We start from the raw sequence: 20,654 nt of genomic DNA, 5'->3' as shown, positions 1-20,654 counted from the left end.
GTGTTTTGTAGGTTGAAACAAGTAATTTTGCTTGGGACAGATAGAGAGGGAAGTGACAGGGGCAAGGGGAGGGATGATTGGATATTCAGTAGAGGCTAATGACAGGCATTTGGACATATCACTCCTTGAAGACTGGAGCTTATTGATTTAATTTCATTATTATTTTAAATATGATTTTGTAGCTCTACAGGAAGTAAATAGTTGTACAAGGTCTTAGAAGATATTACCTTGAAGGGAAAGTAAGGTAAGCCTCTGGGGCTTCCACCAACTCATCTAATTCAGTCCAGCCGACAGTCTTCCTGACAGCAGGCTGATATTGTGTATCGTGAAATTACAGCCAGCCATTTACATATTTTGAAAATGCAGTGTCTGCCTTATATAGTTAGGAGGAAAGGCATGTTGGCTAGAATTTGTTTAGTCGTTGCCAAACCCCTGGTTAAGACCTGTGAACTCTGACTTCCGTGTCCCATTATTCAGTGCACTTGTCAGTATTTTCCTTCACAAAGATGATTAATTATAAACGTCAAGTTTGTCCTGCTTATGATGTCAGCAGTCTGTTTGTAATTACTTTATCCGATGATGTCAAAGGCATAGCTTGAGCATGAGATTTCCAGTCAGAAAGATGAGTCGTTCTGTATAAATGAAACCTGGCAACTGAAAATATGTTCTTCGAGGACAAGCAGGCCTATAATTCTCACATGTGGGTAACGCGGGTCTACGTTGCCGATCTGGAGCCTATAATTCTCACATGTGGGTAATGCGAGTCTGTGTTGCCGATCTGGAGATTGTAACAATTACTTTAAAAAGTCTTTGAGTGCGAGACATGCTCCACCATGCATGCGCGAGAACCTTCTCGCCCGCTGCTAGAGCACGGGACCAGCAGTTCTCTTTTTTTCCACGGTGAGGAGAAGACACATTTATTCCCACTCCTCACAGCTGTTTTGGCCTTTGGTCTTTTTGTGCCTTTCCTTTTTTTTTTGTTGTTTTTTTATGTACCTCTCTCAGGGTTTATCTTCTTTTTATTCCTTCCCCGTATATTTTTAGATTATATTTTGCCTCTTTTTAAAGTTTTATTTTACTGCGCTTGCTAGGCTGCATTTTGGCCAGAGCTCCGGTTGGGTCTTTCCCTCTTCCTTGACATCTGTGTCAGCATTGGTGTCTTCTGCGTCTGCATCGGGTGTGTGGGTCCATATGACTGTGAGACACTTGCATACTGGGAATGACCATGCATCAAGTGGGTCTTCATCTGCCTCGACACTGGCCACTATGCAGGCCCCCCGGGACTGATCGGCATTGGACTCGACCCCGAGATGACGTGAGGACTAGGCGTCGTCCTCTTCAGCACCGGGAGCATCAATGCCAGGCGTCAGAAGAAGCATTGCAGTCGATCTCCCTTGATTCATGGGTCTGGGAGCTCCAGGGTATCAAAGCTTTCTCCGGTCCCTGAGAAGCATGGGCACCAGGAGGACCTTTCCCCCTCCATACAGGAACTGCCGATGCATGGGTCTCCACATAGCCAGGACCAGGCACCCGCTTTGACCCCGTAGAGTCAGCAGCCTGCTTCTAGACCCGGCACCCCAGCCTTTCCTGATGTCGGCCCTCAATGAGCGCCTCTGGGACTTGCTCCATGAGCTTCTAGTGGGGTTCTTGTAGAGTACATCTTCGTCTGGGGTTCTTGCACCAGATATGCCTTTTGCTTCAGCCACACATGGCCACCAGCCTGCGGTGAGGTCTCTGATTCCGATGCCTCTTACGGTCTTGGGGTCGACTTCAACCTATATTGGCACACCCTTGATGTCGGTGGAGGAAGCTTTGCCGGAGTCAAGGCCGGAGCTGACACCTCGACGCCCTTCTCGGGGTCATGATGTTTATACTCATATCCCGATACTTCTAGCTCACAGGAAGTATCTTTGAATTCGTCTGGGGACACGTCACTTCTAGTAATATGTGTTACCTTTTGTCCTTGCTTCGGCTCCCAGAGTTTTCACCAAGTGTCTTGCAGTAGTCGCAGCATCGCTATAGACTGGGTGTCCATGTGCACCACTATTTCGATGACTGGCTGGTTAACAGCACATCGCAGGACGGTGCTTACGAGTCCATGCGGAGGATTATTCGAGTGTTGAGCTACTAGGGTTCATTTTAAACTACCCCAATTTCCATCTGCTCCCTGTCCAGCCATTGGAGTTCATTGGAGCCCTGCTGCCGCTGATTCTCTTGCAATACACTCAGCTGGCTTAGGCTTTTCTCCATGAGGTGCGGGCAGATGCTCTTGTTGCCCTTATCACTTGAGTCTGAGCAGCTTGGTAGGTCATAGCCCGGCAGATGTTGAGGTTGTTGGGCCACATTGCCTCTATTGTTCATATAACACCCATGGCACATCTTCACATGAGAACTGCCCAATGGACCCTAACTTTCCAGTGGAAGGGAACCTATGGGGAACCTAGAGGATGTCATCCACCAGAGCTGGTTCAGTCCCTGCTATGGTGGACAATTCAGTCCAATTTGACCCTGGGACTCCCTTTCCAAAGTCCACAGACCAAGAAGGTGCTGACGATGGATGCATCCCATCTAGGGTGGGGAGCTCACTTAGATAGGTTAGTGCTTAGTCAGCATCTAGAGTGTGAAATCTCAAAATCAATCTTCTGGAGCTCCAGGCAGTCTAGAACATTCTAAAGGCTTTCAGGGATCAGCTGAACAAACAAGTTGTACTCATTCAAACAGACAATCAGGTTGCCATGTACTACACAAACAAGCAGAGGGCATCGGATCATGCCCTCTGTCAGGAGGCAGTCCGGATGTGGCGTTGAGCACACCTGAATGGGATGCTCCTCAACAGCCTGGCATATAGACTGAGCAGGGTCATGCAAGCGCATGAGTGGTCCCTCAGCATGAGCATTGCCCGTGAGATACTCTGAGCTGAAGAGCCCTAACTTCTTTAGCCTTTCCTCATACGAGAGGAGTTCCATCCCCTTTATAATTTTGGTTGCTTGTCTTTGAACCTTTTCTAATTCTGCTATATCTTTTTTGAGATACGGCGACCAGAACTGAATGCAATACTCAAGGTGAGGTCACACCATGGAGCGATACAAAGGCATTATAGTATTTTTGGTCTTATTCGCCATCATTTTCCTAATAATTCCTAGTACACTAAGCAGAAAATTTCAGCACATTATGCACAACGACACCTATATCTATTTCTTGTGCATAACTGCTGATCCCATCTCTGCTCTGTAGATTCTCTGTCACTGGGATTCCCTTCATGTGTATAGTATAAACAAAGCTGCCTAAATCCATTCTATCACCTGAACCCTTATTCTAACCTAATACACTTATGCCAGCATTGCTTTTCATTCTGCTGTTATAGAATGAATTATATTTAAAAAAAAAAAAAAAAAAAGCAAGTCTCTGTGCAATAACAATCCGAAAGAAACAGAAGAGGAAGGAACAACCTGGATGTAGCTTATAATTTGATTGTAACCATAAATTTATGAACAAAGTACAGCAGTAAAAACATCAGCAATACCTATTATAACATATCCAATTTCTTTAGCATCCTGCTGCACATCCTATATGATTGGGTTTTATGGTTGTATCCTCTTCCTACCAGCAGATGGAAGTAGAGAAACTGACTTTTCCTAATGACATTACTGGTATAAGGGCTGGTGTTCTCTGGAAAACTCCAGTATTTTCTCTACCTTCAGTAGGCCTGGGTGGTGGTGACCACTGATGCGAGTCTTCTTAGTGGGGGACTCATTACTTGGGCAGAGTGGCTCAGGGATTTTGGTTCTCCCTGGAGGCCTCATGGTCCATTAGCCGCCTAGAGACCTGGGTGGTCCGCTTGGCTCTGGCAGAGTTCCTTCCTCTGCTCTGGGGAGAGCAGTCTGGATGATGGCAGACAGTATGATAGTGATTGCCTATATCTACAAATAGGGAGGCTCCAAGAGTTGAGAAGTAGCCTTGGAAGGAGCAGCCCTTTGTCGTTGGGTGGAGTCAAACCTCCTAGCACTGTTGGCAGTCCATATAGATGGCAAGGACAATGTTCAGGTGGACCTCCTCATCTGCTCTTTGATGAGTCTGGGGAGGTGAGAGCAGAGATATGTTGCCTTCCAGCTCCTCCTGGACTGGTGGGGCAGTCTGTCTTTGACCTCATGGCCTTGAGCAGAAATGCTAAGTCGGGCCGCTGCTTAGATGCCTTGTTTCATCTTTCCACTGTGGCCCCTGATTGGCCAGGTTCTTCAGAAAATAGCACGTCATCTTTTTCTTCTTTTTGCTTTAAATTGTCCCAAAGGGATGTGGTATGCCGAATAATTTGGCTTCTGGTTAGATAGTTTTATCTTTTGAGACCTGTATATAACTTGGAAGTTTTGTCTTTTGTAGAATTTTGTGCTCGTATGGAACCCCGATGACCTAGATGATGCCAGAAATTACTGGTGAAACTGGTCCTGTTGGATCGGGTATTACCTAGTGAATGAAAAAGCTGTTTTTCAGTTTAAAACATGGCTGCATTAACTTGGGCTGCATGGAAGCATTTTAGGCACTTTTATTGTGCAAGTTTTTGTTGAATATCATGTCTGAGCTTGAAAACTGAAGATTACTAAGTATGAAAACTTGAATGGAAATTTTTTGAAGATGTTTTAAGGATTTTTTTTAAATAAAGGAACTTTTACTTTTCTTTGACTCCCAGGGGGGTCTTATTGCAATTTGATTCCATAAGAGGAGGTGCCTAGCAAGACAGATTCTGTCCTGCTGTCATCACCACCTCACTGAAGGCCCACAAGTCATCCATTTCTTCATCTTACATCCAGGTCTGGAAAACGTTTGAGGGATGTTGTCAACAGCATTCCCTCTCCTTGTGGAAAGTCTCAATTCCAGAAGTACTCAACTTGCTGCAACAGGGATTCGATCAGGGTTTGGTGCTGAACTCCCTAAAAGTTCTACTAGTGGTTCTCTCCTGTTATAGTGCAAGGTGGTGGAAATTTCACTAGCACTCATGGGGACATTGCACCATTTCTGAAGGGGGTTGCTTATCTGTGGCCTCTTTTTTGACTGTCTTTTCTCTTTTGGGATTTGAATCTGTACTTAACATGCTTTCGAGAGCTTCTTTGAGCCCCTGAGCATGCTTAAGGTTCTCACCTTGATGGCGATTGCTTTGGCCAGGAGACTATGGGAACTTCAGGCTCTGTCCTGTTGCGACCTGTACCTCTCCTTCTTGGAGGACATGGAGGGGCATAATTGAAAGGGACGCCCAAGTTTTCCTGAGGACGTCCTCGCAAAACGTCCCGGTGGAGGGGCGGGGAAACCCATATTATCGAAACAAGATGGATGTCCATCTTTCATTTTGATTATACGGTCGGGGACGCCCAAATCCTGAAATCTAGGTCGTCCTTAGAGATGGTCATCCCTAGACTTGGGCGTTTCTGATTTTCGGCGATAATGGAAACCAAGGACGCCCATCTCAGAAACAACCAAATGCAAGCCCTTTGGTCGTGGGAGGAGCCAGCATTCGTAGTGCACTGGTCCCCCTGACATGCCAGGATACCAACCAGGCACCCTAGGGGGCACTGCAGTGGACTTCATAAATTGCTCCCAGGTACATAGCTCCCTTACCTTGTGTGCTGAGCCCCCCAAATCCCCCCAAAACCCACTACCCACAACTGTACACCACTACCATAACCCTTACGGGTGAAGGGGGGCACCTAGATGTGGGTACAGAGGTTTTGTGGTGGGTTTTGGAGGGCTCACATTTACCACCACAAGTGTAACAGGTGGGGGGGGGGGGGGTGGGCCTGGGTCCACCTGCCTGAAGTGCACTGCATCCACTAAACCTGCTCCATGGATCTGCATACTGCTGTGATGGACCTGAGGATGACATTTGACGCTAGCAAAAAATATTTTTAAAGATTTTTTTTTAGGGTGGGAGGGGGTTAGTAACCACTAGGGGATTAAGGGGAGGTCATCCCTGATTCTCTCCGGTAGTCATCTGGTCATTTTGGGCACCTTTTTGTGCTTTGGTTGTAAAAAAAAACAGGACCAGGTAAAGTCATCCAAGTGCTCGTCAGGGACGCCCTTTTTTTCCATTATGGGTCGATGATGTCCATGTGTTTGGCACGCCCAAGTCCTGCCTTCGCTACACTTCTGACATGCCCCCATGGACTTTGGTTGTCCCTGCAATGAAAAACAGTTGGGGACGCCCAAAATTGCCTTTCAATTATACCGATTTGGGCGACCCTGTGAGAAGGATGCCCATCTTCCGATTTGTGTCGAAAGATGGGCGTCCTTCTCTTTCGAAAATGAGCCTGTAAATGTCCATCTGCACTGTTCCCTTATTCCTCCTGAAGGTGATTTCTCCTTTCCATATGAATAAGGAGGTTTGCTTGCCCTCCTTTTTGAATCAGGGTGCAGACAGGAGAGCCAGGAGACTCTACAAGCTAGATGGCTGTAGAGACAAATTATTTTTGTTTCTCTGATCATTTATTTATCCTTCTCTATGGCCCCTGACAGAGCCAGGTGGCTTCAAAGGGTTTCATTGTATTTTGGATGAAAGCACCATTGAGGCCACCTATATTTGTAGGAACAAAGAGGATTCAGTACACTTGACTCATGCTCAAGTGATGTCTTGGGCGAGGGTGGAGGATATCTGTAGGTTGACAACCTGGTCATTGCTCCATTCTTTTGTAAAGTGTTACGTGTTGGCGGAGCCATCATTCAAGGGGCCTTATCTTCCCCCACCAGTTGAGTTTCTGTATAAGTGTATCCCAGTTGTACATGATGATGTAGCTTTATAACTAAGAAAGGTGAAATTTAGTTATACCTGTTAATTTTCTTTTCTTAAATCCTGCTGCACCATCCTGTGACCTTCCCTGGAAGACTTCAGTTCATGACACTCATTAAGTTCTTTGCTTCTCTGTCTAGTGATATTATTACAAAAAAATGAAAAAAGTATTGTTCATTGAATTTAATTATGGATGTAGTGGTTTGATGGGTTATGGGTGTGGTATATGAGACCTTGTGCTGCTTTGGCAGAGATATGTTGGAGTTTTCCACAGAGCACCAGCCTTTGTGCTGGTTGTGTCCCTAGGAAAAAGTCAGTTTCTCTACTTCTGTCTGCTAGTAGGAAGGGGATACAACCCCAACCATCAAGCAGCATAGTGACAAGACTCTCTCCAGATCCACTTCCGACCCAGCCTCCTCCTACAGGAGGTATCAGAGCGGAGGCAATGGGGATCCTATTACTCTTAGGTATCCTTCACCCTCCCACTCCGCTCACGCTTGACAGGGTTCTCATTCTTGTCCCAGACAGCAGAGAGCCCAAAAGTCTCAACCTACGTCACAGCCAAACCAGGGATGGGATTTGACTGCCTCCATGAGAACATAACCTCAGTCCTTGTATCTATTCTGATGGCCACAATAATGTTAAAATTATCAACAGATTAGGAGGTAAAGACCTCAGAAGCCCAAGTGACACAAAAGTACTTTTACAGTGTGTGTTCCAGGGTTTCCATTTCTCAGTCACTGGTCAAAAAAATTCCTGTAAGACTATTACTTTAACATTTATTATGTTGTTTGAATTTTATTTTTTCTTTCCAATTTCATTCTTTTTTAAATTTCTTCTCTTTTATATAAAAACTGAAATAACTAAAAGTTCTTCAATTATTGCTTTGTAGATATTTCAAAAATTAGTCAAATGGTTTATCTATGTTGAAATTCTAAGAATGCTTATATAAAAGAGAAGAATTAGGAAGTTTTTTGATCTGTGACTGAGAAATGGTAGCCCTGGAACAAACACTGTAAAAATACATTTGTGTCAGTTGGGCTTCTAAGGTCTTTTCTTCCTAATTTGTTGATAATTGTAACATTATTTGGCATTTATCTTGGTTATTTTTGCTGTTGTTTGGTGGGACAGATTTCATTTTGCACCAAGTTACATGTTTTTGTATTTGGCCCTTATAATCTCAGACAGATGGGTTCTGAAATAGACTGGATAAGATATCATCTTAAATTGCCAGGTCAGCCTTCAGATTGCACACTGAGAGCATGAAGGTTATCCCAGTATCAGGATATATTTACAAAGGAACTGCCTTCCCTCTTACAGACCAATGTAGTTGAACCCATACGGCCATGGGAAAGAGAACAGGGATTTTATTTCAAGTGTTTTCTGATCACAAAAAAATTCAAGGGTTCACCTTAGTAGGTGAAGAAATATTTACTGATCTCATTAACATCAATTTTAATACATTTCAATACAATTTGCGGCCATCTTTACCAAGCATGCTGTTATCTGCGCTCGAGCCCTCGGAGCACAGATAATAGCATAATAATGTACACGCAAACCTAGTGTTAACTGCTTGTTTATGTTCGCAGTAGCTTTGAGCATTAGCCCCTCAGTCTGCAGGGTCAGTGAGCTCCAGTAAAATTGGAGCATATCATTGGGTAGAAGGTAAACCCATCTCTGTACAGCCTTTAGTTGTTTAATTTGTATGGGGTTTGCTACTTATGAAATCTCTCATCAAACATCCAGCAGTATCATGGTACCTTGGTGTTGTTCTTGCTCAATAGATGAAAGCTCCTTTTGAGTTACCAGATACCTGTCACTTGACCTGGAAAGTCGTATTCTTGATGGTGGTTATTTCAGGGTCCAATGCACAAAACGTACATTGATAGGCTCACAATGTAACAGCATCACAAAAAGAAAAAGCTCAATGCCTGAAGCAGATGACATTTAAATTTTGTGAGTGGTGAAATCGTGGCTAATGGGGGAAGGGTGGGGGGAGAAACACATCTGACACGTGCACAAAGGTTTTGCGGTAAGTGTGGCTTTTGTTTACATGCCCAGACAAAAACGGAAGAGAGAGCACATATCGGCGCTTATTTTTCAGTGTCTAAATATGAACCTCACAAATATTAGTAGCAAATGGAATTTTTGCAAGGCTAATATTCAGACGCAGAATAACAGGCATGGATGTGTGCTTTTACTTTCAGTTTCACTTGGACACAGGCATGCTTGTTACTTCTCGTCTGCCTTTAAAACTTGCAAGACCCTCCTGCTTGTGAAAGAAGACAGACCCAGCAGTTCAATCTTCTGCTCAAAACCTTCAACGCTGCCCCTGACGTGGCGAAAAATGTCGGTGTCAGAGGCCATCATTTCCTTCTGCGCATTGCATTGCTTCTGTCTGAGCATTGTGAAGGAATACTTACAGACCTCATTAACATCCATTTTAATACATTTCAGTACAATTTGTGGCCATCTTTACTGCGCATGCTAATAGCTGTGCTCGAGCCCTCAGAGGATTTAGTGCACAATAATGTACATGCAAACACATTTATTTATTTAAGCATGTATTTCGCCTGCTGTACCGATAACGCCAATGGGTTATAAAAATTACATACATAATAAAATGACAAGAAATAACAATACAAACAAATAATACATAAAACAAAATCTCAAACATAAACAATATAAAATCATAAAATATCATGAATTCCATCCCATACAGCAAACAAAAATGTACAAATCCAAAAAATAAAATAGCTTATCTAAGGCTGAACAATAAGGTTTTAACACTTCTATGGAATTCTAAAAGGTCATCAGTATTCCTAATATATATAAGAATACCATTCCATAGAAAAGCCAGGAAGCATGTCTATGGGTACAGCCAAGCCTACAAGAGCTAACAGAAGGAAGAGAAAAACATCTCTCATTTTGAGAACATAGAATGGCTAGATACATAAACAGGCAGTTTCTTCAAGAAATATTTTGGTGCTGTGAGGTGGAAACTTTGAAAGCCAAAACTAGCAATTTAAAAGAACGGTTCTCAACAGGTATCCCGATTCAGAGATAAAAGAATAGGAGTAATATGACAAGACATAGCAGAGTTGGATAAAAGATGAGCAGCTGCATTTTGCATCCGTTGAAATCTTTTTAGACTTTTAGCAGGTAAATCCACAAACAAAGCATTACAGTAATCAATGTGTGGAATTACAAAAGCATAAACCAACTGTGCAGAATCAGAAGCAGAAACATAAAGATGTATTGAGCGGAGCTAACAAAGATAATAAAAAGAGCAGCTAACAACTCAAGAAATATGGAGTTCAAAAGAAAGCCCAGAATCCAAATTAAACTCCCAAGCTGTGCACATGATCATTAGCTGATATAGTGGATTTGTTCCATAATAATACAGGACAAGAAAAAAAGCAGCTCTCTCTATGAACCCATAGAAATTCAGTTTTTCCTGTGTTCAACTGAAGTTTGTTCACAGTCATCCAATTCTTTATAGCATTTAAACAAGAGAACAGCTTGTCTCATTGACCATCTTGAGAAACACCTAAAGGAACATACAGTTGGATTCAATCAACAAAAGTGTGAATATGAATCCTATAACCCAAATATTTTAGGGATAGCAGTGGCAGTACCCCCTTGCAGTTTGTTTCTGTTTTCAGCCATCTAAGCAAATTACATGTAAGACAAGATACCACAAAGCCTCAGTGTGGTACTTGACCCAAAGCTCTCGCAGGAGCCATGATGAATTTTAGCCTCATGTTCATTCTTCTAATAGGAACACACTTCTGGGTTCAGGCCGTTCATATGTAAAATGCATATGCCATATTTATGAACATTATGTAACGTTATCCTCAAGACAAACTGATGTTAAAAAATGTACAGTATATTTTTACTTGTCCATGTGGATAACCATTTTGAACTGGTATTCGTTTTGCACTGCTGTAGTAATCTGAGCTTGTTCCTGCTCAGAAGTAGGATTTGAGCTAATCGCCAACTTCATGGCAACGGCTGGCACAAAATGGATGCTGCCACCAGCAGCAGGAGCTTCATTTTCAACCCGAGCCTTCAAGGAGATCCCTTACCCCCAAATTCTGTAAAAGTCGCTAAAAATTACATGTGCAAATTTGGCCACACAAACACAATTTAACTAAATAACGAGCCAATTAGCACCAATAATTGAGATTTTAACAAGCAATTATTGGTGCTAATTGGAAATTTCCATGTGTAAGTTTAGGTGTGGCATTCACTTGTAAACTTTGGGTCCAAAGAGGGTGCACCCATGGGAGTGTCATGGGCAGATCGGGGGTGTTCCTTTAATTTATGCACGTTGCTACAGGATAAAGGGGATCTACGCTTAATTTAGGCATGGGGATTTACACCAAAGTTTCGTTGGTGTAAATGATCGTGCCTAAATGTAGTTACGGTTCATAGTGCTAAGCGCTATTCTATGAACGGTACCTAACTTTAAGGGCCGTTTATAGAATAGCGCCAAGTTCCATTTTTTTTGGCACTGATTTTTTTAGGTGACATTTAAAGAATATAGTCTTTAATGTGTTGGGCAGACTAGATGGACCGTGCAGGTCTTTTTCTGCCGTCATCTACTATGTTACTATGTTATAACCCAAAGCAATATCAGCATAAGTACATAAGTATTGCCATACTGGGAAAGACCAAAGGTCCATCAAGCCCACCATCCTGTTTCCAACAGTGGCCAATCCAGGTCACAAATACCTGGCAAGATCCCAAAAAATTACAAAACATTCTATACTGCTTATCCCAGAAATAGTGGATTCTCCCCAAGTCCATTTAATAATGGTCTATGGACTTTTTCTTTAGGAAGCCGTCCAAAGCTTTTTAAAACTCCGCTAAGCTAACCTCCTTTACCACATTCTCTGGCAATGAATTCCAGAATTTAATTACACGTTGAGTGAAGAAAAATTTTCTCCGATTTGTTTTAAATTTACTACATTGCAGCTTCATCGCATGCCCCCTAGTCCTAGTATTTCCGGAAAGCGTAAACAGATGCTTCACATCTACCTGCTCCACTCCACTCATTATTTTATAGACCTCTATCATATCTCCCCTCAGCCGCCTTTTCTCCAAGCTGAAGAACCCTAGACGCTTTAGCCTTTCCTCATAGGGAGTCGTCCCATCCCTTTTATCATTTTTGTCACCCTTCTCTGCACCTTTTCTAATTCCACGATATGTTTTTTGAGATACGGCGACCAGAATTGAACACAATATTCAAGGTGCGGTCGCACCATGGTGTGATACTAAGACATTATAACATCCTTATTTTTGTTTTCCATTCCTTTCCTAATAATACCTAATATTCTATTTGCTTTCTTAGCCGCAGTAGCACACTGAGCAGAAGGTTTCAACGTATCATCAATGAGAACACTTAGCAACAGGCCTAACATACAAGTTAAACAATAGAGGTGATAAAAGAGCACCCTGAGGTATTCCAAACAGCAAAGGTTTGGGTTCCAAGAGATCCAATAATCTACGGGTTTCTACCTTCAAAAATATTTAAACCAAAGTAAATCCGTGTCACTAACACCAATCTCAGATAATCTTGACAATAAAATTGAATAATCCAAAATAATCCAAATATAATCCAAAATAATCCAAAGGCAGCACTTAAGTCTAATAACACCAAGAGAACATCAGTCCTCTTTTCAAGATATGTCCAACGATATCTAATAGAACAGTCTCGGTGCTATCAAATTTCCTAAAGCCTGACTGAAAATCAGACAACTTATGATCTTCTACCAAATCAAGCAATTGAGTTAATACAGCTTTCTCAAAAATCTTAAACAAAAACAGTAAATTCGAGACAGGCCTATAATTCCCAGGCACATCTGGATCAAGAGTAGCTTTTTTGAGTCGCAAAGACACAACTGCAGTTTTCCAATCAGTAGGAAAGAGACTAAGGCTCAATTATTCATAAATCAATGACAAAAAAGTTTGAACAGCAACTTCCTTGACATTTATCAGTAAGACTGAGGGGCAAGGGGTGTGGGGGAATGAGATCCAAGATGGCAATGTTGTGAGTTTAATCACCAGACGCGCTCCAACCTACCTCCGTTAGACGCTGAAGAAGGCGTTTTGCCGGTCGATTGCGATGGGCAAATGGAGAGGCAAAATCAGGGAGGCTCCCTCTACCCCTGGCGGAACCCCCCAACTTCAGCAAACAACGCCGGAACGGTATGGAATCGCGCCGGGTCCCGAGATGGTGTCGACTCCTGCTGCCGGAGCTAGCTCGTTGACACTAGCCAGCAGTATAGACGGGGCTTCCCTGAGCCCCATCGAATGTGCGGCTCCCCCGCAACCCGGACGAGGAAGTACTCCATCAAGTCCTGCCACGCTACTCCCAGGAGGAGAACGGAGTGAATGGAGAGGGACCTTGCTGAAGACAGAAGGAAAACTGGATGCTAGCAACCTGGGCGAACCAGTCTTTAATTCTAGTCCTGTAGTAAGATCAAAAACAGTGAGTACTCTGGACCAGGTTGTTAAAGCTCCCCTTCCGGATTTTTTAATGGGGAAAATGGAAAAACCAGCCGTAGTGACCTTAGAGTCACTGTGGGACTTAACTTCCAACATGCACTCCACACTACAAACTTTGGTTAAAAAAAATACGAGACAATTAAGATTTTAGCTGAGACTGCGTTGGCTCAATTGCAAACTAATGATCTCTACACCTCTGAAGTTAAAGCTCTGACTGAAAGAACTGAGAAGGTTGAGCTTATGGGTCAAGCTCTTCTAAAAGATAAGAACTTTACTTCAAGGTGATTGGAGTATTTAGAAAATCAGTCTAAAAAACTGAACTTACGTTTCATAAACTTTCCTAGATCACCGCTTGTTACTCCATTGCAAATGGTTAGGAAGTACTTGATTGAGATACTAGGTATGTCTGAGAATTCATTGCCTCCAATAACTCGGGCTTTTTATTTTTTTATTTGCAAACTAACACTAAAGATGTAAAGGAAAATTTGCAAGCCCAGAAGGAGGAGGCAATGAATCTCACTACTTTTCTTGAATCGTCACTTGAGGTGATAACTCAAAGAACAACTTTGTTAACTACCTTTGCACTGGAATTAGATAGAGATGCAGTGCTCAGACTTTCTCTTAGACATCTAGATTCTTTATTTTTGGGTTCAAAGATAAGAGTGTACCCGGACTTATCTAGGGATACACAAAGAGACGCAAGGTATTTTTAACCTTGCGCCCTAGGGTGCTTGCAATAGGTGCTAATTTCCTGTTAAGATTTCCCTGTGTATATAGAGTATTGCACCAGTCTAAATTCTATCAGTTTTTTGAACCCAATCAGTTGGAGGATTTCCTGATAAGTAGAGAGGAGGTTAATGTGGTAACTTAGTCACATATGTAATACTGTATGACAGCTTAGAGTGACCACTCGGGACAAGATGTTCTCTTTAATTTGTTTTGCCTGTGTTTAATTTCTCTTTCTTGGATCGTTTTCTTAATACTATTGTGGACGATAGATTTGAATTTTTTTCTTATTTTCTATTGTATTACCTATTTCTCCGAGGACAAGCAGGCTGCTTGTTCTCACGACTGGGTGACGTCCGCGGCAGCCCCCACCAACTGGAAGAAGCTTCGCGGGCGGTCCGCACGCAGGGCACGCCCACCGCGCATGTGCGGCCGTCTTCCCGCCCGTGCGTGACCGTTCCCGCCAGTCTTTTCTTTTCCGCGCCTGGAGAGAGACGTGTTCACCTCTCTCTGTTCCTCAGCCCCGGAAAACCGTCGCGTTGTTCGTGAACCTTCGTTTTTTTCGTTTATTTTCGTTGCGCGTTCCTCTTAAAATTTTTTCTGTCAAAAAAAAAAAAAAGAGAACGCGCTGTACTTTTCCCTCGTTTTCTAGCGGGGGCGCCGCGTTGCGGCCTTGTGGCCACGCGGTCGAGTTGTTTTTTGAGGTGTGATTTACCACCACCATCGACGACTTTGATTTCGCCGACGCGATTTTTCCGTCGATGTCCTCGAAGGTCCCGAGTGGATTTAAGAAGTGTGGTCGGTGCGGCCGGCCTATCTCGCAGACCGACACTCACGCTTGGTGCCTCCAGTGCCTCGGGCCGGAGCACGATACCAAGTCGTGCACTTTGTGTCTTGGTCTCCGGAAACGGACTCAAGTAGTGAGGCAAGTTCTTCGGGACCGTCTTTTTGGAACTTGCGCCGGCCCCTCGACGTCAACCTCGACGGCATCGGTATCGACGGCCGGTTCTTCGGTACCGGTATCGATGTCCGCGAAATCGGCACCGATGGCATCGACCCCAGGAGCACAGGTCCCGTCGGCCCGCCGGTCCTCCGGTGACGGTTGGGGTGAGAGGCCGCGTGGGCAATCGGCCCCGGTCACTCCCTCTGCCCATGGCCCTCGGGACCGAACCCTGTCTGACCCGGTCCCTCGAGACCGAGGGGGATCGACCTCCTCCTCCTCCATTCCACCTAGCGCCGATGACGGGCATCGCAAGAAAACAAAGAAGCACCGTCATCGGTCGCCATCGATGCATCCGGCCCCCGGCGCCGGAGAGGAGTCGACGCCGAGTAAGCGTCAGCGTTGAGAGGAGAGGTCCCCCTCTGTGGTAGAGGTACCGACGCGTCAGGGTCCCAGCACTTCGGTGCAGTCTCCTGGACCCGAGCAGCTTCCGGCACCGACGCCTCTACCGGCCCCCCCGTCTTTCCCTGCAGCGGGCCTGGACGAGTGCCTCCGAGCCATCCTTCCGGGGATCCTGGAAGGGCTGATGCGCCGTTGACTGTGGCGCCGGCGAGCTCTAGCTCGGTGCCGAGGCCTTCGACGCCGACGCCGCTTGCGGCGCCGGTCTCGACCGCTAAGCAGGTGGAGTCCCCGTTGACGTAGATGAAGGGAGCTTCGTCCCCGCCGTCGCGGGAGTCCACCGCTTGACGACACCGAGGTCTCGGTGCCTCGACGTCGAGCCGGGCCCGGTTGAGGACTCAGCTACATGAGCTTATGTCCGACACCGAGGAAGAGGCCTCGTGGGGGGAGGAGGAGGACCCCAGATATTTCTCCTCAGAGGAGTCTGTGGGCCTTCCCTCCGACCCCACGCCTTCACCAGAGAGAAAGCTCTCGCCTCCTGAGAGCCTCTCCTTTGCCTCCTTTGTCAGGGATATGTCTATATGCATTCCCTTCCCCGTGGTCTCTGTGGATGAGCCGAGGGCTGAGATGCTCGAGGTCCTCAATTATCCATCACCACCTAGAGAGTCCTCCACTGTACCGTTGCACAATGTCCTCAAAGAGACACTGCTTCGGAACTGGATGAGACCATTATCTAATCCCACCATCCCCAAGAAAGCAGAGTCCCAGTACAGAATCCACTCGGACCCAGAGTTAATGCGGCCCCAATTGCCTCATGACTCGGTGGTCGTGGACTCTGCTCTCAAGAGGGCACGGAGTTCGAGGGATACCGCCTCGGCGCCCCCGGGGCGGGAGTCTCGCACTCTGGACTCGTTTGGGAGGAAGGCCTACCAATCTTCCATGCTCGTGACCCGCATCCAGTCTTATCAGCTCTACACGAGCATCCACATGCGGAATAATGTGAAGCAACTGGCGGACCTGGTTGACAAGCTCCCGCCGGAGCAGTCCAGGCCTTTTCAGGAGGTGGTCAGGCAGCTGAAGGCGTGCAGAAAGTTCCTGTCCAGGGGTATATATGACACCTGTGACGTGGCATCTCGTTCTGCGGCCCAAGGTATAGTGATGCGCAGGCTCTCATGGCTGCGTGCCTCTGACCTGGACAACCGCACCCAGCAGAGACTGGCCAACGTCCCTTGCCGGGGGGATAATATTTTTGGTGAGAAGGTCGAGTAGCTGGTGGACCAACTGCATCAGCGGGAAGCCGCCCTCGACAAGCTCTCCCACCGGGCGCCTTCAGCATCCACCTCAGCAGGTGGACGTTTTTCCCGGGCCTGGCAGGCTGCACCCTATGCTTTTGCCAAGCGTAGGTACACCCAGCCGGCCCGAAGGCCTCGTCAGGCACAGGGACAGCCCCAGCGCGCTCGTTCTCGTCAACAGCGTGCGCCTAAGCAGCCCCCTGCGCCTCCACAGCAAAAGCCGGGGACGGGCTTTTGACTGGATCCATGGGAACATAGCCGCCCTCAAAGTGTCCGTACCGGACGATCTGCCGGTCGGAGGGAGGTTGAAATTTTTTCACCAAAGGTGGCCTCTCATAACCTCCGACCAGTGGGTTCTCCAAATAGTGCGGTGCGGATACGCCCTGAATTTGGCCTCCCTGCCACCAAATTGTCCTCCGGGAGCTCAATCCTTCAGCTCCCATCACAAGCAAGTACTTGCAGAGGAACTCTTCGCCCTTCTCAGCGCCAATGCGGTCGAGCCCGTACCACCCGGGCAGGAAGGGCAGGGATTCTATTCCAGGTACTTCCTTGTGGAAAAGAAAACAGGGGGGATGCGTCCCATCCTAGACCTGAGAGGCCTGAACAAATTCCTGGTCAAAGAAAAGTTCAGGATGCTTTCCTTGGCCACCCTTCTGCCAATGATTCAGAAAAACGATTGGCTATGTTCCCTGGATTTAAAGGACGCATACACTCACATCCCGATACTGCCAGCTCACAGACAGTATCTCAGATTCCGCCTGGGCGCACGGCACTTTCAGTATTGTGTGCTGCCCTTTGGGCTCGCCTCTGCCCCACGGGTGTTTACAAAGTGCCTCGTGGTGGTGGCGGCGTATCTACGCAAGCTGGGAGTGCACGTGTTCCCATATCTCGACGATTGGCTGGTCAAGAACACCTCGGAGGCAGGAGCCCTCCGGTCCATGCAGTGCACTATTCAACTCCTGGAGCTGCTGGGGTTTGTGATAAATTACCCAAAGTCCCATCTCCAGCCAACCCAGTCTCTGGAATTCATAGGAGCTCTGCTGAATACCCAGACGGCTCAGGCCTTCCTTCCCGAAGCGAGAGCCAACAACCTCCTGTCCCTGGCTTCGCAGACCAGAGCGTCTCAGCAGGTCACAGCTCGGCAGATGTTGAGACTTCTGGGTCATATGGCCTCCACAGTTCATGTGACTCCCATGGCTCGTCTTCACATGAGATCTGCTCAATGGACCCTAGCTTCCCAGTGGTTTCAAGCCACCGGGAATCTAGAAGATGTCATCCGCCTCTCCACCAGTTGCCGCACTTCACTGCTCTGGTGGACCATTCGGACCAATTTGACCCTGGGACGTCCATTCCAAATTCCGCAGCCCACGAAAGTGCTGACGACGGATGCATCTCGCCTGGGGTGGGGAGCTCATGTCGAAGGGCTTCACACCCAGGGTCTGTGGTCCCTCCAGGAAAAGGATCTGCAGATCAATCTCCTGGAGCTCCGAGCGATCTGGAACGCACTGAAGGCTTTCAGAGATCGGCTGTCCTGCCAAATTATCCAAATTCGGACAGACAATCAGGTTGCAATGTATTACACCAACAAGCAGGGGGGCACCGGATCTCGCCCCTTGTGTCAGGAAGCCGTCGGGATGTGGCGTTGGGCTTGCCAGTTCGGCATGTTTCTCCAAGCCACATACCTGGCAGCTGTAAACAACAGTCTGGCCGACAGACTGAGCAGAGTCATGCAACCGCACGAGTGGTCGCTTCATTCCAGAGTGGTACGCAAGATCTTCCGAGAGTGGGGCACCCCCTCGGTGGACCTTTTCGCCTCTCAGACCAACCACAAGCTGCCTCTGTTCTGTTCCAGACTTCAGGCACACGGCAGACTAGCGTTGGATGCCTTTCTCCTTCATTGGGGGACCGGCCTCCTGTATGCTTATCCTCCCATACCTTTGGTGGGGAAGACCTTACTGAAGCTCAAGCAAGACCGCGGCACCATGATTCTGATAGCGCCCTTTTGGCCCCGTCAGATCTGGTTCCCTCTTCTTCTGGAGTTGTCCTCAGAAGAACCGTGGAGATTGGAGTGTTTTCCGACTCTCATTTCGCAGAACGACGGAGCGTTGCTGCACCCCAACCTTCAGTCTCTGGCTCTCATGGCCTGGATGTTGAGGGCTTAGACTTCGCTGCGTTGGGTCTGTCGGAGGGTGTCTCCCGTGTCTTGCTTGCCTCTAGGAAGGATTCCACTAAAAAGAGTTACTTTTTCAAGTGGAGGAGGTTTGTCGTTTGGTGTGAGAGCAAGGCCCTAGAACCTCGTTCTTGCCCTGCACAGAACCTGCTTGAATACCTTCTGCACTTATCAGAGTCTGGCCTCAAGACCAACTCAGTAAGGAATCACCTTAGTGCGATTAGTGCTTACCATTATCGTGTGGAAGGTAAAGCCATCTCTGGAGAGCCTTTAGTCGTTCGATTCATGAGAGGCTTGCTTTTGTCAAAGCCCCCTGTCAAGCCTTCTGCAGTGTCATGGGATCTCAACGTCGTCCTCACCCAGCTGATGAAACCTCCTTTTGAGCCACTGAATTCCTGCCATCTGAAGTACTTGACCTGGAAGGTCATTTTCTTGGTGGCAGTTACTTCAGCTCGTAGAGTCAGTGAGCTTCAAGCCCTGGTAGCTCATGCTCCATATACCAAATTTCATCACAACAGAGTAGTGCTCCGCACCCACCCAAAGTTCCTGCCGAAGGTGGTGTCGGAGTTCCATCTTAACCAGTCAATTGTCTTGCCAACATTCTTTCCCAGACCGCATACCCGCCCTGCTGAACGTCAGTTGCACACATTGGACTGCAAGAAAGCATTGGCCTTCTATTTGGAGCGGACACAGCCCCACAGACAGTCCGCCCAATTGTTTGTTTCTTTCGACCCTAACAGGCTAGGGGTCGCTGTCGGGAAACGCACCATCTCCAATTGGCTAGCAGATTGCATTTCCTTCACTTACGCCCAGGCTGGGCTGGCTCTTGAGGGTCATGTCACGGCTCATAGTGTTCGAGCCATGGCAGCGTCAGTGGCCCACTTGAAGTCAGCCACTATTGAAGAGATTTGCAAGGCTGCGACGTGGTCATCTGTCCACACATTCACATCACATTACTGCCTCCAGCAGGCTACCCAACGCGACAGTCGGTTCGGGCAGTCTGTGCTGCAGAATCTGTTTGGGGTGTAAATCCAACTCCACCCTGCAGGACCCGAATTTATTCTGGTCAGGCTGCACTCTCAGTTAGTTGTTCTTCGTAGGTCAATTTTCTGTTGTATACTCGCCGTTGCGAGGTTCAATTGACCTGGGTTCTTGTTTTGAGTGAGCCTGAGAGCTAGGGATACCCCAGTCGTGAGAACAAGCAGCCTGCTTGTCCTCGGAGAAAGTGAATGATACATACCTGTAGCAGGTGTTCTCCGAGGACAGCAGGCTGATTGTTCTCACCTACCCTCCCTCCTCCCCTTTGGAGTTGCGTTTCATCAATTTTGCTTGTCATCCAACTGGCGGGAACGGTCACGCACGGGCGGGAAGACGGCCGCGCATGCGCGGTGGGCGTGCCCTGCGTGCGGACCGCCCGCGAAGCTTCTTCCGGTTGGTGGGGGCTGCCGTGGACGTCACCCAGTCGTGAGAACAATCAGCCTGCTGTCCTCGGAGAACACCTGCTACAGGTATGTATCATTCACTTTGTGTAAACACTCATAAGAGTTTATTATGATTGTTAAAATTTAATAAAGCGAAATAAAAAAAAAAAGACTGAGGGGCAAGGATCTAACAATGAAGCAGAAGGTTGAAGAGAACTAGCCATATCAATTTCTCTTCCAGAGAAACTTCCCTAAATGAGCTCACTGAAACATCTTGATCATCACAAATAAATTGGTTGGACAGTGACAAAGAGAAGTTGTGACCAATAGAATCATCATATTGTACATCTAATCCAGCTTGTATCTTAACAATTTTCTCATGAAAAAAGATCAGATAACACTTCACAACTTAACGGAGAGA

At 46.6% G+C, this 20,654-nt stretch overlaps 1 protein-coding gene across 1 annotated transcript in view; it reads left to right on the top strand.

Moving 5' to 3' along the window:
• KIF6 (kinesin family member 6) overlaps positions 1 to 20,654 on the top strand; it is a 795,359-nt gene that overhangs the window by 87,857 nt on the left and 686,848 nt on the right. The gene's annotated exons all lie outside the window — the stretch shown is intronic.

The sequence above is a fragment of the Microcaecilia unicolor genome, chromosome 3 (genome assembly GCF_901765095.1).
Source record: "Microcaecilia unicolor chromosome 3, aMicUni1.1, whole genome shotgun sequence".
Lineage (NCBI taxonomy): Eukaryota > Metazoa > Chordata > Amphibia > Gymnophiona > Siphonopidae > Microcaecilia > Microcaecilia unicolor.
This window is presented reverse-complemented; position numbering and strand designations above follow the sequence as displayed.